This window comes from Cervus elaphus, chromosome 1, assembly GCF_910594005.1.
Source record: "Cervus elaphus chromosome 1, mCerEla1.1, whole genome shotgun sequence".
Classification (NCBI taxonomy): Eukaryota; Metazoa; Chordata; class Mammalia; order Artiodactyla; family Cervidae; genus Cervus; species Cervus elaphus.
The window spans coordinates 49,607,146-49,633,739 of NC_057815.1; the positions used below are offsets into that span (position 1 = coordinate 49,607,146).

A 26,594-nucleotide genomic window follows, 5' to 3' on the forward strand; every position below is an offset into this window, starting at 1 on the left:
TGTTCAAGAGAAAACCACTTTCTAGAAAGTGAAAGTCATACATACGGTTCCTATAAAAAAATCAGCTCAAATAAAGTATCATAACTTTCATTTTATTTTAGCATTTGGTGGGATAACCAATTTGATTGCCTCTCCCTTCATAAAAGTCTGTTTTTGATAAATCAAGGACCAAATCCAAAATTTTTGTGGGGAAAACTAATTTGATACCAGTTTTGGCATCAAAATTACTTTATCTGCACTTTCAAAAAAACTGACGTCTCAGAGAACTCTCTAAGGCTTACGGACTTAACATATAGACACATGTCCATAGTGTGGCCAGTAAGGTTACTGAAGTCAAGCGTTCGAAAGGAAACTGCTCTTTTTTGACCAAGTCACTTCTTCTTGATAGGTTTCGTTGTTTGCTTAACACTGAAAAATAATACAAGTGGACTGAAGCTTTGGGGCATTTTGAAATCGTCTTCACCATTTTCTGTTTTCAGAAAATTCTGAAAATCTGAATTCTGAAAATTCAGAAAAATCTGAATATGGCATCAGAATGTAGATTTATCAAGTGTTAGTATGCCTCATCATTATAGAAATTCACTTCACAGTGATGAAACTACAGCATAAAATATATTATAATGAAACTGGCACTTTATCTTCATAAATTAAGGGGAAATTAACTGATTTTCAGAAACTAAAAAATTAGATTTTGAATATCTTTTATTGCACAATATTTAAATTGTGCAATTTTGTAAGTAACTTTCAGCATGTATCTTGTTTAAAATATTGTTATTTTTAAAAAGTAAATTTGTATCTGATTCTTTGAGGAACTCAGTTGATATTTTTGCAGTTAGGCAGGCAACACTTATTAAAGATATTTGGTAAGCACTATTACGAAAATGAATTACAAATACATGATATAAGATGTGACGTAGCATATAAAGGAATAATACAGCCTTAATAGCCAAATTCTTCAGAAATAATCACACAAATAAAAGACATTAAATGATATTATTTTAAAAGCGAAACTAAAACCTGGAGTAAAAGGGATTACTGATAAAGCCTAAATTTATCAAAATTTATTAGATTACTTTGTTCTGCATAATAAGATCATATAAAAGTTTGAAATAACCCAAGGCCAAGTTTTGAATGACTTTAAGTCTCAGTTCACAGAATCCAGTTTTTGACCTTTGGGCTTGTTTTTCTCTAATTCCCTTTGTGACGTTTTGGGTGTGTCAACTGTGGTATTTTAATAGTGGAACTGTTTTCATTGCTGCTGAAATAAATGACATCTTTCATAGTAAAAGAATGGTAATGTAGTAACTACAGTGTTCTAGTGCAAGAATCAGGAGTCCTGCAGTTTTGTTGTAGATAGAACTTCTCACGACATTCACATAAGTTTTTCGTGTTTTGGTTCAGTTCACATTAGTTTTCCTGAGGGACTGACTCATCATTTACCCTTGAAAGCTGTACATAGAGGAATAAGAACATGAAAGTCTTGGTTGACTAGTGTTTTCTGTTTGGGTGTCTTATTTGGAGCTATCTGAATTTTCGTTACCTGGTTAGATTTAGGCCTGATTTCTAGCCTCATTTAATAATATATAAGAATTTTCTATCAATTAGAACTTAAACCCTTATTGTCAAAGTGGTTTGTATTTTAATTTTATCCATGTCCAAATTGTTTGGTAAAAACTTTTTTTTTTTTTTTACCTTCAGGCTTTCTTTCATCATCTAGATTATCTATCCTCTTTTTTTTTTTTTTTCTTCAAACTCTAAACTTGGTGTTGTTGCTATGGGGCCCCAATCTCTGAGCCTGATTTAGCTATTACCTGGAAGAGGAGCATTCACCAGCCATTTGTAGGTGCAAGTTAAGGCCTGTTAGAAAGCTTGGCATTTAAGCTATGATCTCTGAGTAATATCTTCTAGTGTATAGATTTGATCAGATGGAGTGTGTGTTTGTGGGAAGATAGTAGATTGTATTGTTTTATGTGTGTACCATAGGTTATAATTATTGTAATATCTATAGGATAATAGACTCATTGGGCAATTATGTCTTGTTGAGATATTTGAAACATTGTTTTTAACTTGAAATCTCTCAGGTAGGTAATAATTAGATTTCATTTGGGGTATTTTATTTAAATAGAAGGTATTTGGAATGAACCAGATGTTCTTTGCTTTTAATTTTTGTTTTATTCTTTGCCATTTTGAAAATAAGGCCAACTAGTGATAGAAAAAGAGGTAAATCCTGCTTTCCTTCTAAATGGTTGAGGTGGGAACAGCTCAAAATTTCATAAGATTTGGGTAAAATTTGCCTTGACTGCTCTTCATTGATACTATCATTGATGGTTTTTTTGATTGTGACATCAATCAACTACTTTCTGTCACACCAGACACTGGCTAAGTACTTTTCATACATGATCTCACTTAGTAGATATAGGTACTATTATTATACTAACTTTGCTAATGATGAAATTGACTTAAGGCCACAAAGTTAATAATTGACAGGACCTATATTTGAAACCATGTTGAATAACTCCAGAACTAATGTGATTAATTATCATGCCTACTATAAGCAAAATTGACTGTAAAGTGAGGTTTTACATTCCCTTTCACCAGCATAGGAGAAAAGATAAATGGATGTGGAATTTTCTTTTTCTACCCTTGATCCAAGGAAAGTTTAAAGTCTTTGAGACAGTAACTGCTCTAGACTGAGGGATGAATGGAAAGTCTGTAGCTTACAAAAAAGATTCATTTTTTTGTTAAGTATCTATGGAAGATATCAGACGTTCTTAAGCAGGGCAATTTTCTCTTTCTGTCCTGTTGGCCTCTTTGTGGGAGATGATGTTCACATATAGTCTCAGCCATCTTAGGTGACCATAGCAAAATAGCATAGACTGATGGCTTAACCAAATTCATTTCTCATCATTATGGGGGGTTGAAAGTCCACAATCAAAATGCCAGATGATTCTGTTCCTGGTGAGAGTTTTTTTTTTTTTTGGTTTTCAGATCTCCATCTTCTCACCATATCCTCACATGGTGCAGAGAGAAAGAGATAGAGAGAAATGTCCTCTGAAATCTCTTTTTATAAGGACACTAAGCCCAGCTTGAGAGCCCCAGCCTCATGACCTCATCTAAACAATTAACTCCCAAAGACCCCATCTCCAAGCACAATCATGTTGAGTGTTAGGACTTTAACATATGAATTTGGGGGGGGGGAGAATATTTCAGTTCATGGCACATAATCTTCCCAAACCCTTTTGTTGCTTTGCCTTAGAACTAGAGTTCTGTGGTGACAGTGATTAATGTTTAGCTTCTCTCACTAAAATATTCCTTGATGCTAGATGTGATAGACATATATGGCTCAAATTAAGATGTCTTTTACTAGAAAACCTACTCTATGTAAAAGCTGAATTTGTGAAATAATATCTTACTGAGTTCTTACCAGAAATTGAAGAACACTTATAATTCAGGTGGCATAACTATTAAGTGGTGAAACTTAAATCACTTAGGAATACTTTAAGCTGCAAGTATCAACAACAACAACATAGCATGGCATAATGTAAATCAAACAAAATATTCAATCTATCTTAGTTTAAAGAAATAGGTGTTTAATTTTCATATGTAACAACAAGTCTAATGAAAGTAGTTTCTGGTACTGGTATGGGGGTTAACATGTTAGGACTTGACCTGCATCCCTGCAGTTCTTCTGGCCGTCATGTCATCATTATAAGGTGGCCACAGCAGCCCCATAGTCTAAGAGAAGTTACCAAGGATGGTGCATGGTAGAACCATTGCTGAACATTGCTGAGTTTGTTACAGGCCACAATTCTAGTTTAGTTCTTTTGATTTCATCTAGCAGGCTTTCTGGCAGGGTCTCTAACTCAGCTTAGGGAAGACTTACTCATGTTTTTGCAAATCTAAGGAATCATATTTTTTCCTTTTAGACATAATTTTGAGTGACATTTACTGAAAATAGTGGAAATAAGTTTGTAAAACATTGCCTTAGTGGTTAAAAGCACAGGTTCTAGACTGAGACTTCCTGAATTAGAATCTCATTTCTACTACTCATTGGCTTTCTGAGGAGGTTACTGTTTTTGCTTCATGGCACAGACTTGTAATATTAATGAACTACTTGATATAAAGCATGTAGTTCAATGTATAGCATGTTATATGAAGTGTTATATCAAGTACTCAATAACACTGTGTAGAAAGAGAACAAAAACCTACCAGAAGATTACAAATAAACATGAAGTAGAATATGAATCCATTTATACTATATTACCATTTTTAAGGTAGTATCTAAGAGAGTGTTTACTGTCAGATGTGAGGAAAGCCAAGACAGTGCATGAAATGGTTTCAAGTGATAACAGAAAACTAGACTTATTTTCAAAGAAAGCAAAATTCATATTTGGTGTCTTTGTATAGGTTGCTACCCCACCTCCCATGCTGTTACTGTCTGTGGTTACCCTTGCTGAAATGTGTTATTCTCTAAAGTTATTCTTGCATCCTTTCACCTCATTGTGTAAGCCCTTTGCATAAGTAGTCTTGGGTGATTCTAGGAGAAATATATAATTGTTTGATTAAAATAATTCACAATAAAATTTTAAAAATTTTAGAAAGTGCAAAGAAGGGGATAGTGTTTATATTATTATCACCCAGAATTAAATATGGTTAATCTCTTGGTGTATTTGCTTTAGTTTGTTTTTAAAGAAGAATGATTCTATTGGTTTTATTAGAAATATCATTTTGAGGAAATATAGAAAATATGAAAATAAAAAGCAAAATAATACTGCTAGATAAAAATATTCAGACACAATATTAGGCAGATATCATTCTTAAGCATTTATATAAGTAGACTAGTGAGTGGGGGAGAAGGAAATGGCAACCCATTCCAGTGTTCTTGCCTGGAGAATCCCAGGGATGGGGAGCCTGGTGAGCTGCTGTCTATGGGGTCGCGCAGAGTTGGACATGCCTGAGGCAACTTAGCAGCAGCAGCAGCAGTGAGTGCGTGGCAGATGGATGATTGGACAGATGTAAAGACTTTTATGAAAATGTGGTCATACTGTAAATAGAAATGGATACATTTCATTTTACTTCATTCTAAAAGACTGAAAAGAAACAAGTAGAATTAAAGGAGTTGTTGAATCCAAAATAAATATTTATTTTAATTATTAGAGATAATATTTTCTAAAAGAGTTCCCTCATGATTTAAAAATGGAGGCAGGCGTTATAAAAAATTAAGAGATTTTCTCATTATGTTTTCTTTTTAAAAGCTACTTGTTTTTAAATGAAATGGTTGGTTTCCTGCTTAGAAAAATGAGGGAGATGTATACTCCTACAACTTCTCCCAAATCTCCACCACCCACTTCTGAGTTTTCTTATTTTGTTACTCATCTTACATGCTAGTAAAGTAATGCTCAAAATTCTCCAAGCCAGGCTTCAGCAATACGTGAACCGAGAACTTCCAGATGTTCAAGCTGGTTTTAGAAAAGGCAGAGGAACCAGAGATCAAATTGCCAATATCCACTGGATCATCACAAAAGCAAGAGTGCCAGAAAAACATCTATTTCTGCTTCATTGACTATGCCAAAGCCTTCAACTGTGTGGATCACAATAAACTGTGGAAAATTCTGAAAGAGATGGGAATACCAGACCACCTGACCTGCCTCTTGAGAAACCTGTATGCAGGTCAGGAAGCAACAGTTAGAACTGGACATGGAACAACAGACTGGTTCCAAATAGGAAAAGGAGTACGTCAAGGCTGTATATTGTCACCCTGCTTATTTAACTTATATGCAGTGTACATCATGAGAAATGCTGGGCTGGAAGAAGCACAAGCTGGAATCAAGATTGCCGGGAGAAATATCAATAACCTCAGATATGCAGATGACACCACCCTTATGGCAGAAAGTGAAGAGGAACTAAAAAACCTCTTGATGAAAGTGAAAGAGGAGAGTGAAAAAGTTGGCTTAAAGCTTAACATTCAGAAAACTAAGATCATGGCATCTGGTCCCATCACCTCATGGGAAATAGATGGGGAGACAGTGGAAACAGTGTCAGACTTTATTTTTTTGGGCTCCAAAATCACTGCAGAAGGTGACTGAAAGCCATGAAATTAAAAGACACTTACTCCTTGGAAGGAAAGTTATGACCAACCTAGATAGCATATTAAAAACAGAGACTTCACTTTGCCAACAAAGGTCCGTCTGGTCAAGGCTATGGTTTTTCCAGTGGTCATGCATGGATGTGAGAGTTGGACTGTGAAGAAAGCTGAGTGCCAAAAAATTGATGCTTTTGAACTATGGTGTTGGAGAAGACTCTTGAGAGTCCCTTGGACTGCAAGGAGATCCAACCAGTCCATCCTAAAGGAGATCAGTCCTTGGTGTTCATTGGAAGGACTGATGCTGAAGCTGAAACTCCAGTACTTTGGCCACCTCATGTGAAGAGTTGACTCATTGGAAAAGACCCTGATGCTGGGAGGGATTGAGGGCAGGAGGAGGAGAAGGGGACGACAGAGGATGAGATGGCTGGATGGCATCACTGACTCGATGGGCATGAGTTTGAGTAAACTCTGGGAGTTGGTGATGGAGAGGGAGGCCTGGTGTGCTGCGATTCATGGGGTCACAGAGAGTCAGACACGACTGAGCGACTGAACTGAACTGAGGTTTTTAGTATTTGTATTCTATTTTGTAACCATAATTTCCATAGTCATTTAGCATTTATTCCGTGTCTATATAAATGCAGTCATCACTACTGCTGCTTTTACCATTGCTTTTTTTTTCTTATTTTATTTCACTTTCTTTCTTGGTTGAATTTCATTTTGGGGATACTTCCCTCCCAACCCCAAGAAGGGCTTAGATGTCTAGTGTTTGCAGAGTTCTATCAGAGTTGAATCTACCTGTCTTTCATCTTAATATCTGAGTGACATCTCTCCTTTGCATAATGTTGTCGGTCATTCAGTCTTCTCTTCAGAACTTTATATATATTTCCTTGTTGCTGGTCTTTTGTTATTTTTGTTTGGAAGTTTAAGAAAATTCTTTCTCAGGGATGAGAAGATAGTGAAATATAAGTAGGGAGAGCTGAGCTGAGGCATATGTAACTTTTATTTTAGGGCTGAGCTATCTTTTCTGAGATTTCACAACTTGCCTTATTTATAGTTCAGTTCACCTAGTTGGGAATGAAGTCAGGGTTTACCATTCATTCAGGAGAATACTTTTTGGGTCATTCCCCAAATTCGTTGTGTCGACCTAAAAATATGTTCTAACATCTGTCAGACAGAAATAGTTCTCTTGTTCATTTTTCCTATTTATCCATTGCTTCCTGGTTTCCTTTTCTATTACACTTCAGGCTGAAGATTAAAAAAAAAAAAAGATAACAAAACTCATTCAGTTTACTTCTTTCCCAATTTGAGAATACTATGGAAAAGTCTTAAAATTTTATTGACTTACCATATCATCTTTGTGTCTTTCCTTAGTCCTTTAAATCTGTATTCCCTCCAGGTGCAAAAACATTTATGATTTTTACCTCCTATATCATATATCATATCATGTCATATCATATCATATCATATTTTGGCATATCATGCCATACCATATCTTTTGTCACTATGAAATGACCCTCCTTATCACAGTATAATGGTCTTTGCTTTAAACTCAATTTTGTCTTTATTAATACAGCAACTTGGTCTTATCATGGTATATATCTTTCTATTCTTTTACTCCTATCTTATTGTGTTTTATATTTTACATTTTAAATGGGTTTCTTATAAGCAACATATAATTGGGTTTCACTTTTTAATCTAGTCTGACAGTTTTTACCTTTTAATTTTTGTTTTCCATATGCACAATCCATTATCTGTTGCTTTTCTCCCTTTTTACTCCCTTCCTTTGATAGTTTCTTTAAAATTTAAATCTTTGATCTCACATGTGTATTATTTATTTAGGCTGTACTGGGTCTTCATTGCAGTACAGGCTTTTCTCTAGTTGTAGTGCACAGGCTTCTCTTGTTGCAGAGCATTGAGTCTAGAGTGTGTGGGCTTCAGTAGTTGCAATGCATGGGCTCAGTAGTTGTGGCTCGCAGGCTTTAGAGCACAGGCTCAACAATTGTGGTGCATGGGCTTAGTTGCACTTAGTTGCATGTGGGATGGCATGTGGGATTTCCCCAGATCAGGGATTGAACCCTGTCTCCTGCATTGGCAGGCAGACTCTACCATTGAGCCACCAGAGAGGCCCTGGTTGGTTACTTTTTATACTTATATTTATCTTCTTTGTTGGGTTATTAGTTATGACCTTCTGTTCATTATTTTAGTGATTGCTTTAGAGTTTAATAATACATTTAAAGCTTATGATAGTCTACTCCAAGAAATACCATATTACTTCACAATATAGTACAAGAATCTTACAATATATGTCCATCTATATACCCTTCCGGATTTTGTCCTATTGTTGACATACATTTTAATTCTACTTATTTTATAATTTAAGTCTGAATTTTGCAATAAGGAGTTCATGATCTGAGACACAGTCTGCTCCCAGTCTTGTTTTTGCTGACTTTATAGAGCTTCTCCATCTTTGGCTGCAAAGAATATAATCAATCTGATTTTGGTATTGACCATCTGGTGATGTCCACGTGTAGAGTAATCTCTTAGATGTTCAACCTGGATTTAGAAAAGTCAGAAGAACCAGAGATCAAATTGCCAACATCCTTTGGATCATAGAAAAAGCAAGACAGTTCCAGAAAAACATCTACTTCTGCTTTATTGACTATGCCAAAGCCTTTGACTGTGTGAATCACAACAAAATGGGGAATTCTTAAAGAGATGGGTATACCAGAAGATCTTACCTGCCTCCTGAGAAATCTGTAGGCAGGTCAAGAAGCAACAGTTAGACCTGGGCATGGAACAACAGACTGGCTCCATATTGGGAAAGGAGTACATCAAAGCTGTATTTTGTCACCCTGTTTATTTAACTTATATGCAGAGTACATCATGTGAAATGCTAGGCTGGATGAAGCACAAGCTGGAATCAAGATTGCCAGGAGAAATATCAATAATCTTAGATGGGCAGATGATACCACCCTTATGGCATAAAGTGAAGAGAAACTAAAGAACCTCTTGATGAAAGTGAAAGAGGAGAGTGAAAAAGTTGGCTTAAAGCTCAACTTTCAAAAAACTAAGATCATGGCATCCGGTCCCATCACTTCATGGCAAATAGATGGAGAAACAATGGAAACAGTGACAGGCTTTATTTTCATGGGACCCAAAATCACTGCAGATGGTGACTGCAGCCATGAAGTTAAAAGACGCTTACTCCTTTGAAGAAAAGCAATGACCAACCTAGACAGCATATTAAAAGCAGAGATATTACTTTGCCGACAAAGGTCCATCTAGTCAAAGCTACGGTTTCTCCAGTAGTCATGTATGAATGTGAGAGTTGGACCATAAGAATAGCTGAGTGCCGAAGAATTGATGCTTTTGAGCTGTGGTGTTGGAGAAGACTCTTGAGAGTCCCTTGGACTGCAAAGAGGTCAAATCGGTCAATCGTAAAGGAAATCAGTCCTGAATATTCATTGGAAGGACTGATGCTGAAGCTGCAATACTTTGGCCACCTGATGCAAAGAACTGACTCACTGGAAAAGACCCTGATGCTGGGAAAGATTGAAGGCAGGAGGAGAAGGGGACGACAGAGGATGAGATGGTTGGATGGCATTACTGACTCGATGGACATGAGTTTGAGTAAGCTCCGGAAGCTGGTGATGGAGAGGGAAGCTTGGTGTGCTGCAGTCCATGGGGTCACAAAGATTTGAAGATGACTGAGCAACTGAATTGAACTGATTTTATAATGCCTATAATACATTGACTTTTTTGCTTTAAATAATAAATTATATTTGAATAGTATTTAAATGATAAAAAATAATTAAAACATTTATCCATATAATTGCCATTTCACATTCTCTTATTTTGTTTTTGAGGATCTAGATCCCCTTCAAATGTAATTTTCTTTGATTTTGTTTTATTTTAAGATTTCTTGTAGTGCACATATGCTGGTGATGAATTTTTGAGCCTTTGTATATCTGAAAAATTTGCTCTTTAGTCTTTGTTTTGAAGGGTATTTTTGCTGGATATAGAGTTTTACATAGATAGCTTTTTTTTTCCCCTTTTAGCACTTTTCAAATGTTGCACAGTTGTCTTTTGGCCTGCATTGTTTTCAATAAGAAATCATCTGTCACCTTATTTTTGTTCTTATATATATAATATCTCAATTTTTCTATATGTAATTTATTGATTTAAAGCAATTTGATTGTGATATACCTTGGTATAGTTTTCTTCATATTTCTTGTGTTTGAAATTCATTGGGCTTCTTGAATCTGTAGGTTTAGTTTTCAAAAAACAAAAAGGGAAATTTTTCAGCTATTATATTTTCAATATTTTTTTGTTCCTTTCTTCTTGTCTTTAGGGACTTTAACTAGAGATACATTAGGCTATTTGAAATTGATTCATAGCCCACTGAACTATTTTCATTTTTTTCTGCCTTTTTTGTTATTATGTTTTATTATAGGTAGTCTGTATTGATCTGTCACCAAAATTACTATTTTTTTTAATTCTGCAATATTTAATTGGCCTTTAATACCATCCAGTGTATTTTTTAATTCAGACATTTTTATTTTCATCTTTAGTAGTTTGACTTTTTTATTTGTTTATATATTTTCCATTTAGCTTTTAAAAATTTTCCACTAGCTTATTGACCATATAGACGGAGTTTTATCAACTGTTTTAATATCTTTATCTACTAATTTTAACATCTAAATCATTTTTAGTTCAGTTGATTGATTTTTCTTCTCTCTAGGGTCATATTTTCCTGCTTCTTTGCATACTTGTATTTTTTAATCAGATAACTAGGTTTAGTGAATTTTAATTTGGGGGTTATTCCTATAAAGATTGCTGAGCTTTGTTCTGGACTGTTAAGTTGCTTGGAAACAATATGATCTTTTAAAATCTCATTTTAAGCATTGTAAAACAGGATAAAGAAGCATTAATTTAGTGCTTATTTTAACCCACAACTGAGGCAAAAAAACCTTCTTGAGTACTCTACATGATGCCCCATGAATTATAATATTTCACTTTGGCTAGTGAAGATAGAAATTGTTCTTAGGCCTTTATGAACTACGGGGGTAGCGGAAAGAGGGCAGTCTGTAGATATCGAGATTTCTCTTTTTGTGCAACTTCCTCTTCTCCAGTACTCTGCATTGTGAATTCTAGCTACCTTTATTTGTTTGTTCATTCAGTCACCCAGTCGTGTCGAGCTCTTTGCAACCCCATGGAGTACAGCATACCAGGCCCCCCTGTCCCTCATCGTCTACTGAAGTTTGCCCAAGTTCATGTCCAAAATTGCATCAGTGATGCCATTCAGCCATCGCATCCTCTGATGCTCTCTTTTCCTTCTGCCCTCAATCTTCTCCAGCATCAGGGACTTTTCCAGTGAGTTGGCTATTCCCATCAGATGACCAAAATACTGGAGCTTCAGCTTCAGCATCAGTCCATCCAATGAGTATTCAGAGTTGATTTCCTTAAGATTGACTGCTTTGATCTTGCTATCCAAGGGACCTTCAGGAGTCTTCTCCAGCACCACATTCGAAGGTATCAATTCTTTGGCACTCTGCTTTCTTTATGGTCCAGGTCTCACAACCACACATGACCACTGGGAAGACCATAGCCTTGACTATACAGATCTTTTTTGGCAGAGTAATGTCTCTGCTTTTCAACACTCTGTGTAGGTTTGTCATAGCTTTCCTGCCAAGAAACAATCATCTTCTGATTCCATGGCTACAGTCACCATCTGCAGTGATTTTAGAGTCCAAGAAGAGGAAATTTGTCACTACTTCCACCTTTCCCCTTCTATTTGCCATGAAGTAATGGGGTGGGTGCCATGATCTTAGTGTTTATTTAATATTTAGTTTTAAGCTGGCTTGTTCACTCTCCTCCCTCACCCTCATCAAGAGGCTCTGAGTTCCTCTTCACTTTCTGCCATTAGAGTGATATCATCTGCATATCTGAGGTTGTTGATGTTTCTCCCACCTATCTTGATTCCAGCTTGTAACTCATCCAGCCCAGCATTTCTCATGATGTGTTCAGCACATAGGTTAAATGAGCAGAATGTTTGCAGACAGCCCTGTCGTATTCCTTTCTCAATCTTGAACCTATCAGTTGTTCTATACAGGGTTCTAACAGTTGATTCTTGAGCTGCATACAGGTTTCTCAGGAGACAGGTAAAATGGTCTGTATTACAATCTCTTTAAGAGTTTTCCATAGTTTGTTATATTCCCTCTATGATCCAGCGAATTTTGGCAATTTGTTCTCTGGTTCCTCTGCCTTTTCTAAACTGAACTTGGACATCTGGAAGTTCTTGGTTTGCATAATGCTGAAGCCTAGCATACAAGATTTTAAGCATGACCTTACTAGCATGGGAGATGAGTACAATTGTCTGATGTTTAGAATATTCTTTAGTACTACCCTTCTTGGGAATTGTGATGAGGATTGACCTTTTCCAGTCCTTAGGCCAGTGCTGGGTCTTCCAGATTTGCTGACATATTGAGAACAACACCTTGATGGCATCATCCTTTAGGTTTTGAATAGCTCTACTGAAATTCCATCAAATCCACTAGCTTTATTAACAGCAGTGCTTCCTAAGGCCCACTCAACTTCACACTCTAGAATGTCTGACTATAGGTGGCTGACCACACCATCGTAGTAATCCGGTTCATTAAGATTTTTTTTTTGTACAGGTCTTCTGTGTATTCTTTCTGTCTCTTCTTGATCTCCTCAGTGTCTGCTAGGTCTCTACCTTTTATGTCCTTTATTGTGCCCATCTTTGGGCAAAACGTTCCCTTGATATTTCCAATTTTCCTGAAGAGATCTCTAGTTTTTACTCTTCTGTTTTTTCTTCTAGTTTTATGCACTGTTCATTGAAGAGGGCCTTCTTGTCTCTTCTTGCTGTTCTTTGGAATTCTTGTTTAGTTGGCTGTACCTTTCCCTTTCTCCCTTGCTTTTTGTTTCGCTTCTTTCTTCACCTATTTGTAAAGCCTCCTCAGATAACCACTTTGCCTTCTTGCTTTTCTTCTTTTTTGGTGGGGGGATGGTTTTGTTCACTACCTCCATTGTAGTTCTTTGGGCACACTGTTTACTAGATCTAATCCTGTGAATATATTTGTTACCTCCACTGCATATTCATAGGGTTTTTAAATTAAGTTGTAGTTGGCTGGCCTAGTGGTTTTCCCTACTTTCTTTAGTTTAAGCCTGAATTTTGCTGTGAGAAGCGGATGATCTGAGTTGCAGTCAGCTTCAGGTCTTGTTTTTGCTGACTATATACAGCTTCTCCATCTTTGGCTACAAAAAATGTAATCAATTTAATACTGGTATTGACCATTTGGTGATGTCCATGGGTAAAGTCATCTCCTGTGTTGTTGAAAAAGGGTGTTTTGCTATGACCAGTGCATTCTCTTGTCAGAATTCAATTAGCCTTTGCTCTGCTTCATTTTGTTCTCCAAGGCCAAACTTGCCTGTTACTCAAGGTATCTACTGACTTCCTACTTTTGTATTCCAATCCCCAGTGATGAATAGAACGTCTTCTAGGAGGTGTCAGTTCTAGGAGGTCTTCTGGGCCTTCATAGAACTCAACTTAAGCATCTTCGGCATCAATGGTAGGGGCATATACTTGAATTACTGTGGTGCTGAGTGGCTTGCCTTGGAAACGAACCAAGATCATCCTGTCATTTTTGAGGTCACACCCAAGAACTATATTTTGGACTCTTGTTGACTATGAGGGCTACTCCATTTCTTCTATGGGGTTCTTGTCCACAGTAGTAGATATAGTGGTCATCTGAATTAAATTCACCCACTCCCATCCATTTTCGTTCACTGATTCTGAAGACGTCAATATTTATTCTTTAACATCTCCTGCTTGACTTCGTCCAGTTTACCTTGAGACTAGCCACCGTAGCCTCCCTGAACTTTCAGTTTTAGCTCCTCAGCCAAGGAAAATAGCTAGATTCTTCCTCGCTGTACTGTAGCCTGGAAACTCCAGGCTATAAGCTGGAACAGTAGTGGGACTCATGTTTCCTGTATCTTAAAGGATACTGTCCTTTGTTGTCTGATGTCCAATATCTTAAAAACTGCTATTCCATAATTCTTTTTTTTTTTTTTTAACTTAGTAGCAGGAAGGCAAATCCAACTTCCATTACCTTATCTTGGGCAATAATACAGTCTAAAACTATACTGATGGGCAAAGGGAAATCATTACCAATAGTCATAAAGTTGCAGTTATGCAAGGTGAATTTGTTCTAGAGATCTGCTGTGGAGCCTAGTGTCTATAGTCACCAATACTGTATTGTACACTTAAAAATTTCAAAGGATAGATCTCATATTCAGTGTTTTTATAACAACAACAACAGAAATCCAAACTAAACCACATAGGAATACAAAGAAACTTTTAGAGGTGATGGATATATCTATTACCTTTGACTATGGTAATGGTTCCATAGATATATGCATATGTCCAAGATAATCAAATTATGTACATTAAATATATACAGTATATACCAATTATACATCAATAAAACTTTTATTAAAGATGGAGAAATCAAAAAAACTATATTAAGATTAAAATTACCACCTATCAATTTGTTGAAAATTTAAAATGTAAGACATATTCTTTTGGCAAGGTTGTGAAGAAACAGGCACTTTCAGTTTACAGGGAATGCAAATTGGTACAATTCTTTTGGAAGAGAATTTCACAATACCTATCAAAGTTACATGTGCATTTTTTTTTTTTTTGGACCCGGTAGTATCAGTTCTAGGAATTTACTCTGAAGATACACCTCCAACAATATGAAAAACAAATATGCACAAAGCTATTTGCTTCAGCATTATGTACAACTAGAGACAACCTAAATATTCATACATAGGAGAATGATTGAATAAGCTATACTACAAGTATACAATAGAGTGCTAGTAGCTATAAAAATGATTGAGGAAGGGATCTGTAATCTGATAAGAAATGATTTCCAAAATATATTGCTGGATGTGCAACATCATTTATAGAATGCCACTTTTTAATGTAGAAAGGAGGTGAGATGAGAAGATATACACTTAAATGCTTGACTGTGCAGAAATAAACAGAGGAAGGGTAAACCAGAAACTATTGAGATTGGTTGCTTAGAGATGACGGGTAGAAGTAGAGTGAAAAGATAATGAGTATAGGGTATAGTGGACAGGGATGGGGTAACATGTCTCTGAGTATCCTTTTTTGTAGTTGTGACTCTTTAGAACCATGTTACTTTTTCTCATATTAAACAAACAAGAATGGGAGAACAAAATGAATACAAACAGAAATAAAGGAATTTAACTGTATTTCAAATAAATGCATAATCACACTGAAAATGTATGGGATGGTGGGTGAGTAGAACTAACTTAAATACCTTTGAAACACAGTATTTTGACTATGTTTTCTAAGCCTAAAGAATAAAAAGTTTGACGACAAATGTGCCCTGCTTAGTAAGCTTATCTCTCAAAGTAGTGTAGGTTAGCAATTCTGAAAATAACTTTAGGATTGAACAAATAAAAGAAATACATTTTGGATAATGGGTATTAGGTTTTTTGTTTTGGGAGAAGAAGGTTGCAAATATGGCGAGGGCAACGGCTAGAATAATTCCTAGAGTGTTAGATTGGAATTGAAGTTCTCATTATGAACTTGTGGTCTTTAAGATATTTACCCCCATACCCCTATGTTACACCCATTTCTATCTCTAAATCTTTGTCAATACAAATACTACTAACAGAAGTGTGTATATATGTAGGCATACATAAATATATTGCCTAACTCATAGTCTTTTGAGAATCAGTGAGCACACCAAACATTCAAAGGGTTTAATACCAGTAAGCACAGCTAGCAACAAATCTTGTTTCTTAAATACCCATTTTCCAGTAAAAAGAAATGATGCTTCTTAGAAAAATTACTAATTTCAGAGGTGGGCAGGGAACATGCCAGATGAAACTGGAACCATCTTGTGATGTTATAAAAGAGTAAAGTGCTCAAAAAAATGTTGGAGGCATGTCTCAAGGACACAGGAGCAAATGTGGGAGAAGCTCCTACTGGCCAAATCTCAGATAATGTAACAAAAAATAATAAATATAATGAAAAGATATAATATTATATATAAACACATAATGATAGTTACAGAATATGTAATAATAAATAAATAAGTAATTATATAAGCTTCAAGTTCATGCTGAGGTATATAAATGAATAAATAAATATGTTGGACTGAGAGAAAGCTGTTACAGCACAATTTCAACTATAGTAAATGTAGAAGTGACAAAATTCATAAAACATCATTTGGCAACTATCATAGCAATAGTTGCTTCAAGCAAAAATTATGAGGGAATACTAAAATTAGTGGCCAAAATTTATTATAGGAAGCAGGGTATTTGTGAAGTAATAAAGTATCTCTCCACAACATATTTATCATTTACAAAAGGTAAAATAGTAATTTTAAGGTGGAAGAACATGAGAGACACCATCTTAACCAAGTAGTTAAATCAGTAATAGAATAAGCCAACATCACATAGCTTCTAATATAATGCATTGAATTCACAATATGATTTCTGTTGTATATGGCCAACAATGTATAACCTGACTCTGGAAAAAAAAATCCCATTAAATAACTGGCCAAGGTTATAAAATACAAAGAAAGACTAAGGAGCAGTTCCAGCTTAAAGAGGCCTAAAGTCACCTAGTCCTGCAGTTCTCTTCTGATAGTCTGCAGTTCCTGGAAATCCCAAGTGTTCAGTTCAGTTCAGTTCAGTTCAGTTCAGTTGCTCAGTCATGTCCGACTCTTTGCAACCCCATGAATCACAGCATACCAGGCCTCCCTGTCCATCACCAACTCCCAGAGTTTACTCAAACTCATGCCCATCGAGTCGGTGATACCATCCAGCCATCTCATCCTCTGTCGTCCCCTTCTCCTACTGTCCCCAATCCCTCACAGCATCAGGGTCTTTTCCAATGAATCAACTCTTCACATGAGGTGGCCAAAGTATTGGAGTTTCAACTTCAGCATCAGTCCTTCCAGTGAACGCCCAGGACTGATCTCCTTTAGGAGGGACTGGTTGGATCTCCTTGCAGTCCAAGGGACTCTCAAGAGTCTTCTACAACACCACAGTCAAAAGCATCAAGTGTTCAGTGGCTGTTATTTGAAGAATTTAAGAAAACAAATTTCCAGGTGCTCATGGACCATCCCTTCCTTGTCAAATATGGACAAGCAGCTTACTTGAAGGATCCTATCCAGTGGCTCACAATAGTTTCTTGCAGAAATTTAAAATAGGAAGCAAAGAATTCTTTCCCTATCTCTAGTATACCTCAACCTGTAATCTGAAAGTAATTTTTGGAAATTTTGCTTTGGTCAATAAGGCAATGAGTTAGGGCTTAGTTAGTACTGTGAGCCAGAAGAATTTACATCTTGGAGGACTCTGTTGACCCTTGGAAAACTACAAATCAGGATAAAATCATGGCCGTTCTTAGTCATTTTAACTTTTGTTGGAGACTTTTAAAGTTTAGAGGTCATAATCATCATGGTTATTTTTTACTGTTGTGTTTTATGAAATCCACTTGAAACAAACCCCCGATCATCAAATGATTTTCTTGCAAATGTTTAAGTTTTACTTCTTAAGAACATCTTACAAAGACTAAAGCAGGGGGGTGTATGAGAGAGAAAAATCACCTGTCAGTGGATGAATTGAGAAGAGCTATGTGATTTTTGAGATTACAGTAGAGTTAGAGAGTTAGCAACTAGTTGAAATAGTAGATCTTCTGGGTATGGGACTTCAACCTAGACCATGGAATTTTCTTTCTCAGCAACTGATTATTTTTCCATTCAATCTCTTATATCAAACTCAAGAAAGACTTAATTAGTCTCTGCATTTTGATCTTAATGCATCATTGATCTGACAGTGGGATGTTACTGTAGTTTTTCTTCCTATGGTGAGTCACAAGAGCAACTTATTAGAGTAAAGGCAATACCTGTATATTCAAGCACCTGTATGTAAAATAAAACTTCATGTGTAAGAGGTACTATGTTCCCTGGCAAGTGTAACTACTCTAAAGAATGTACAGCTATAGATACTTGTTACAGTTTATTGATATAGTCTATAGCTCTCTTCTTTAAACATACACTTTTGTTTATAGCTATGACCTTACAGTCTGAGACGTTGCCTCTTACTTTAAAAGAGTACACTTTTAGAATGGCTTCATTATTTTTGTTTAGTCATGCTGCCTTTCAGTTTAGGATTCAGACATTCTATTTTCTGCCCATCTTGGTGGTAATTGTCTCCCTTAATTCAGCTCTGTATCTGGCCTATGTGTTTATATATTTTCCCACTTTTCCTTTTTGAAAAACTGGGACATGTGCATACATGCTCAGTTGTTTCAGTCATGTCTGACTCTTTGCGACTCTATGGAGTATAGCTTGCCAGGATCTTCTGACTATGAGATTCTCCAGTCAGCAATACTGGAGTGGGTTGCCATAACCTCCTCCAGGGGATCTTCCCAATCCAGGGATCGAACCTGTGTTTCCTGGGGCTCCTGCATTGCAGGTCGATTCTTTACGCTGAGCTGTCAGGAAAGCCCAAAGTTGGGATATAATAGACATATAATATTGTGTAAATTCAAGAGGTTCAACTGGTTGATTGTATGTATTTGTGTATTACAATATGATTACCATCAAAGCATTAACTAACACCTCTATTATGTCACATAATGATCATTGTGTGGTTGTGTGTGTGTGTGAGTAATAAGAGCAATTAAGATCTAGTCTCTTAGCAACTTTGAAGTTTATAATATAGTACTGTTGACTGTAATTACTAAGCTACAACTTACATTTCTAGAATTTATCTACTAGTGTCAAATTTTGTTTGGACCAAAGATGCACATAGTCTTCAAATACTGAGAACTGACTGATTTTTCAGAACTTAATTGTCTATGAGCATGACTTGCCATTTTATTGTGTAGGGCCCAAACTTGTAAACATATGCACCATTATCAGCTGCCAGTTTAGTTCATACCTGGATTCCCTCTGATACTACTAATTGTCTAATTTGAACAGAAGATAGAGGGACACATGAAGTTCAACTTTAAGCTGTGCAGGGGCTGTTGAAAGAGCCTTTGTGCTCTGTGCAATCAAGAGAACTGGTCAGTGTTTGGACATTTTTACAGAACAATACTTAGTTGAAAATTTACTATCATTTTTCCTGTCCCCTCTCCAAATAACAAGAAAGGGCAGCATATTCAGGTTTTAATTTTGCTTTTTTGGCTACAGCATTTTTTTCCTTTACAAAAGAATAATTTTAGCTTTTATTCTTCTTTCACTCAAAATGCAAATGTTGAAAATAAGGCAAGGTTAAAAATGATAACAAAGAATTTGTGTTTAGGAGGAAGTTTTCAAAATGCTGATGATTACCTAATTTACTCTCCTTGCTTTGAGAAAAATGATTCTAATAAGACTTAATGACCTTAACCATCCTTCTTTGAGTTTATAAGCTGACTATCATTCATCTGTAGGTCACTTTTTTATATAAAGGGCAACATTCCATTATTAAGAAAAATTACACAAAACTCAGGATTGAGAGTGGAACTCCACAAGGAGAATTTCCTGTTGGAGTGAATGACTTACAATGTCCTGGACCTGCCACCTTAAATTGCATCTTCTCCTATGGTTTTCTTACTTGGATCTCTACCACCACTCCTACCAGCACTACTGGTACACTGGGCATTAGGAATCTGTGATGCCCTTCAAAATGTTTTCTTTGGTGCTCTAAGCATAGCCATTTTAAAAGAATCAAAATCTATGGCAGAACAAAACAAATGTCTACAGAGAAGAAAAAAAAAAACCGAAGCATAGTATTAAAATTAAGTGTACAAAAGACTGTTTGCTTGTCCTATGGATCCCAGTAAGATTTACTGCACCATAAATCCTCTCATCGTTCATTTTCACTGATTTTATATGTTTTTAGTTTAGTGTCTACTATGATCTAATGGCTATGCTAGACACAAAGAATATGTTAGTGAACAGAGTAGATGTGTTTCTTGGCCTCTTGGAGCTTATAGTCTTTTAGAGAGGATTGATGATGAAGTAATTACAATAAAATATGATGAAAGTCATGATAGGCATTTTAAGATTTCAGCTGTCTTTTTAGGCTTTCCTGAGAAAACTACTTGTAAATTATCACTGAATGAATAGGGGTTGGTGGATAGAAGAAAGTGGTGGAATGTTTCAGGCAGTCTGAAGAGCGCATGTAAAGATCACAGGGAAGAGAGAATTTAGCAGGTTGTGTCTTGTGCATTGTAGGAACTGATTTTCTTTATGGAGTAGAAGGAAAAGAGTAGAGAATGCTGAAAAGAACAGATGGAGAGGTAAGTGGGTTCCAGAACATGGAAGACTTGTTAAGCCATTTTAGGAGATGTAGACATTTATCTCAGAGGAAATGTTTGGAGAATTTGCAATCAAAGCTTTAGGAAACTTCGTACCTTTCCTGGATTCCTTTGTTCCAACTTCTGCAGTTACTTGTCTTCTCATAATAATGATTATTATTATAATAGTAATTATAATAATCCATGTAATTATGTGGAAGGTGTTATTTTACTTTTAGCTGCAGAAACTAGACAAATTGTCCCTTTTTCTGGACCAAGAGAAAGGTAATATATGTATTTTTCAGACACTCGGGGATCTAATAATTTTATTTCCATTTCTATTCTGAAGTGCCTGGCTTTTCCATAGTCAAATGACCTCTTTTTGGCTTAAGTAGTATTGTGTTCATCTCTGCAGTAGTCTGTGGAAACCTGAAAGTAAAAGTGAAAGTTGTTCAGTCGTGTCTGACTCTTTGCAACCCTATGGATATACATACAGTCCATGGAATTCTCCAGGCCAGAATACTGGAGTGAGTATCCCTTCCCTTATCCAGGGGATCTTTCCAACCCAGGGATCAAACCCAGGTCTCCCACGTTGCAGGCAGATTCTTTACCAGCTGAGCCACCAGAAAGAAGTATTTCACCTCAGCAAGTGGGATGTTCCCTTTACAAAATGTCATTCATTTCCATTTCATAATATAACGAATAGAATTATGCCTCAATATATTGTAATATGGAGAAGGCAATGGCACCCCCCTCCAGTACTCTTACCTGGAAAATCCCATGGACGGAGGAGCCTGGTAGGGTGCAGTCCATGGGGTCATGAAGAGTCAGACACGACTGAGAGACTTCACTTTCACTTTTCACTTTCATGCACTGGAGAAGGAAGTGGCAACCCACTCCAGTGCTCTTGCCTGGAGAATCCCAGGGGTGGGGGAGCCTGGTGGGCTGCGGTCTATGGGGTCGCACAGAGTCGGACACGACTGAAGCAACTTAGCAGCAGCAGTATATTATAATAATTCTTTACTTTTACTTTTTCTGCAAAAAGTATAACATACATGTGGTAAAATGTATAAGTTAAAGTATACCACTTGGTAAATTTTTATATAGTTATATGCTAATGTAACCACCATCCATAGCATGATATAGAATATTTCCAATATTCCAGTAGATTCCCTCAATCCCTGTCACAATCATAACCTCTGAAAAATAATCACTATCCTCTCTTATCACCAGAAATTAATTTCATCTGTTCTTGAACTTCATATAAAATGGAAATGTAAATAAATTTAAACAAAGCATACATCTTCTTGGGCATTTTTTCACTCAACATAGACACTCTATTGTTACAGGTAGTGGTAGTGTAGTGTCCTATATCTATTAGTTATCTTCCTACCAATGCATACTATGTACCTGTATGTACTTATACCTGTAGATTTGTAATAAAATCACATGGTAATGTAGTCTTTAAATTTTTCTCTTATTCAAAATTTTCTTGACTCATCATGACTCTTCATGCATATAAATTTTAGAATTACTTGTTAATTTCTACAAAAAATTTCTGAGATTTAAATCTGGATCTCAGTATATCTATATAGATCAATTTGGGAATAATTTACATCTTAAAAATTTTGAGGCTTCCAATGCATTTGCAAAACATATCCTTCCATTTATTGTACTAAAATTTATTTTAATAATCATTTGAAGGTTTTTTCCTCTAGGTATGTGTGTAGAAATCCTATACGTTTTATAGATTTATTGCTTTTTAATAATTTATTTTCTATTTTTCATATATGTGGAATATATTTTAATGTAAATCTCATATCCAGAAATCTCACTAAATATACTTATTCATTATAATAATTTATTTTAGGCTTTACATTTTTTTCAATTACATCATCAATTATATAGTTTCCAGTTGTGCTTTCAGTCGGTGAATTATAAATTTTGTTTCCTATTTTCTACTATATGTACTCTCTTTAGTTAATAAAATTTACTTTTTAAAGAAGTTTTAGGTTCACAGCAAAATTAAGTGGAAAGTACAGAGAGTACTCATATATCTCTGTCCTTACACACACAACTTCCTGCTATTAGTGTCCCAAATCAGAGCAGTATATTTTTTTAAATTGAACTTACATCATCATCCAAAGTCCATAGTTTGCATTAGGATTCATCTGTGATATTGAACATTCAGTGGATTTGACAAATATGTAGTGACATCAGTTCACCTTTGTAGTATCATACATAATCACTTAATTGCCTGGATAATCCTCTGTACTCTGTCTATTCATCCTTCATTCCCCCATAGCCCTTGGCAACTGCTAATCTTAAAATTCCATAGTTTTTTCCTTTTCCAGAATGTCATAAAATTGGAAAAATACAGGATGCAGACTTTTCAGATTGGCTTCTTTCAGTTAATAATATGCATTTAAGTTTCTCCCATGTCTTTTCATGACTTTGGATCTCATTCTTTTTTATTGCTGAATAATATTCCATTTTCTGGATGTACTACAGTTTATTCACTCATCTACTGAAGGACATATTGGTTGCTTCCACATTTTAGTAGTTATGAATAAACCTGTTATAAACATCCATGTTCAAGGTATACTGCAGACATATGTTTTCATATGATATTGACATTTAAGTCAACACCAAGGAATGTAATTGCTGGGTCATATGTTAAGAGTATGTTCGGTTTTGTAAGAAACCACCAAATTGTGTTCCAAAAAGCTTTATCATTATGCATTCACAGTGACAAGGAATGTAAGTTCTTGTTGCTCCACTTCCTCTGTGGCATTTGGTGTCATTGGGTATTTGGATTTTGACCACTCCTATTCCTTTAAATTGAGATATAATTGACATAAAACAATATATTAGTTTAAGATTACAACATAATGATTTGATGTTTGTATATGCTGTGAAATGATTACCACGGTAAGTCTAGTTAATATCCATTCTCAATTACAAAATTTTTCTGTGTGATGAAAACTTAGCAACTTTCAAATACAGTATTATTAACTATATAGTCATTATGTTGTTTATTACATCCCCAAGACTTAATGTATCTTATACCTGAAAGTTTGTACCTTTTGAAAGTTTGTACTCAATTTGTCCACACTACCCTCTGCCTCTGGCAGCCACCAATCTATTCTCTGTATATGTGAGCTCAGTTTGTTTATTTTTTGTTTGTTTTTAAGATTCCACATATAAGTGAGACAACAGAGTTTCTTCCTCTCACATATTTCATTTAGCCTAATGCCTTTAAAGTCCATCCATGTTGTTACAAATGGCAAGGTTTCTTTCTTTTTTTATGACTGAATAATAATCCATAATACATATACACATGTATATATTATGTGTATATATGTAAATATATACACACAAACATGTGATTATATACATATATGTATATAATCTATCTCACATTTTCTTTATTCCTCTATTTGTGGAGTTGCTTTTGTGTCTTGGCTGTTCGAAAATAATGCTCCAGTGAACATGGAGTTGCATTGATTTTGGTCATTCTGGTAAGTATATAGTGTTATCTCTGTGTGTATTAATTTGCAATTTCCTATAACATATGATGAGCCTGGCGGGCTGCAGTACCTGGGGCTGCAACGAGTTGGACACAGCTTAGCAACTGAGCACAGCACAGCACTACTAAGCCCAACATACATTCACTGGTGATTTTACCAAATTTAATATTTATTCATGATAAAATTCTTAGCAAACTTAGAATAGAGGGGTACTTCCTCAACTATATATATATATATATATATATATATATGAAAAAAAAACCTAGCAAAAAGATGGAATATCCCTCCATTTTGTCTTCTTTGATATTTCCCATTAGAGTTTTATAGTATAATTTTTTGTGGTGATAAATACACAGTGTTTTTCATTTCAAATTCTACTCCTTCATTGTTTGTATGTAGGTCCAATGCAATCTCAATCAAAAGCCCAGGAGAATAACAGAATGTTTAATTTTCTACTGTTGGATGAAGTAGTCTATAGATGTCAATTATATCCAGTTGAATGATAGAGCTGTTGAGTTCAATTGTATACTTACTGATTTTCTGCTGTTGGAATTGTCCATTTCTGATAGAAAGGTGTTGAGGTCTCCAGTTGTAATAATGAATTTATTTCTTCTTGCAGTGTCATTTTTTGCTTCATGTATTTGACACTCTGCTGTTAGACATATGCACATTAAGGATTGTTCTATCTTCTTGAAGTATTGGCCCCTTTACCACTGTGTAATGCCCCTCTTTATCCCTGATAGAATTTCTTTCTTGGAAACCTGCTCTGTCTGAAAATAATATAGCTATTCCTGATTTCTTTTGCTTAGTGTTAACATAATATATCTTTCTCTGTCTCCATGGACTGTAGCCTCCAGGGTCCTCTGTCCATGGAATTCTCCAGGCAAGAATACAGGAATGGGTAGTCTTTCCCTTCTCCAGGGGATCTTTCTGACCTAGGGGTTGAACCTGAGTCTTCCACATCGCCGGCAGATTCTTCACTGTATGAGCCACCATGGAAGCCCCTCTGTCTCTTTACTTTTAATTTATATATATCTTTATATGTAAAATATTTCTTTTAGACAACAAATTGTTGGGTCCTGATTTTTCCATCAACTCTGACAATCTCAATATTTTAATTGGCATATTTAGACCATTGACATGCAAAGGTGACTACTATATAACTGGATTAATATTTTATCCAATAATTAGTATATTTAGCACTGTTTGTATTTGTATTTCTGTCTTCTACATTTTTTTCTGCTTTTTATGTGGTTTAAATAGACCATAGTTTATGAACCCATTTCTTCCCTTTCATAGAATATCAATTACACTCTCTTTTAAAAAGATTTTTTTAGTATTTGTCCTAGAGTCTGCAATATATACTTGTGACTAATTCAAGTGTACTTTGAAATAACACTATATTGCTTCATGGGTAATGCAAGTACCCTATAATAGCAAAATATTCCTAGTTCCTCCTTCTCATCCCTGTATCACTGCTATCATTTCCCTTATACCTAAGTATACATACACTCTTATGTACAGATTTATCCCTGGTATGCATAGCTGGCTCAGCATTCAAAGATAAATTAATGCAATTTCACTTACACATAAGCATACATGTATACTTAAGTTGGGCTTCCCTGGTGGCTCAGTGGTAAAGAATCTGCCTGCCAGTGCAGGAGACACACATTTGATCCCTGGGTTGGGAAGATCCCTTGGAGAAGGAAATGGCAACCACTCCAGTATTCTTACCTGGGAAATCCCATGGACAGAGGAGCCTGGTGCATTACAGTCCATGGAGTTGCAGAAGAGTTGGACATGACTTAGCGACTAAACCACCTCCACCATACTTATGTTTATATACACATACACATATAATCAAATACGTTGTTGCTATATTATTTTGAATAAACTTACCTGTTAGATCAATTAAAATAAGAAAAATAAAAGTTTCTATTTTACTTTCATTTATTTTCCAGTGCTCTTTCTTTCTTTATGTAGATCTTAGATTCTCACCTATATAATTTTCTTCTCCTTGAAGAGCTTTTAATGTTTCTTGCAAAACAGGTCTACTGTCAACATCTACTAGCAACACATCCCCTCAGTTTGTTTTTGGTCTGATGAAGTCTATCTTTCTCCCTCACTTTTGAAGGATAGTCTTGAAGGGTATGGGATTTTAGGGTTTCTTTCTTTCTTTTTATTTTTTTTCTTTCAATGTTAAGCATTTTATTCTATTCTTGTTTGTTGCATGGTTTCTGAGGAGAAGTTGATGTAATTCTTATCTCTTCTTCTCTATATAGGTAGGTTTTTGTCCCGCCCCCGCCCCCCCAAATGTCTTCTTTCAAGACTTTTTTCTTTATCTTTGATTTTCTGGAGTTTGAATATTATATACCTATGCTTAGTTTTTTGTTTTTCTTTTTATCTTGTGTGTGTATGTGTGTGTGTGTGTGTGTGTTTCATCTATCCTGTTTGTTGTTCTTTGAATTTCCTGGATCTGTGATTTGGTGTCTGACATTATTTTGGGGAATTCTCAGTCACTATTACTTCAGATAGTGCTTTTGTTTCTTTCTTGCTTTATTCTCCTTCCAGTATTCTCATTACACATATGTTACACCTTTGTAGTTGTACATAATTCTTGAATATT

At 35.6% G+C, this 26,594-nt stretch overlaps 1 protein-coding gene across 30 annotated transcripts in view; it reads left to right on the forward strand.

The window, feature by feature from the left end:
* SOX6 (SRY-box transcription factor 6) overlaps positions 1-26,594 on the forward strand; it is a 677,134-nt gene that overhangs the window by 350,347 nt on the left and 300,193 nt on the right. The window lies entirely within an intron of this gene.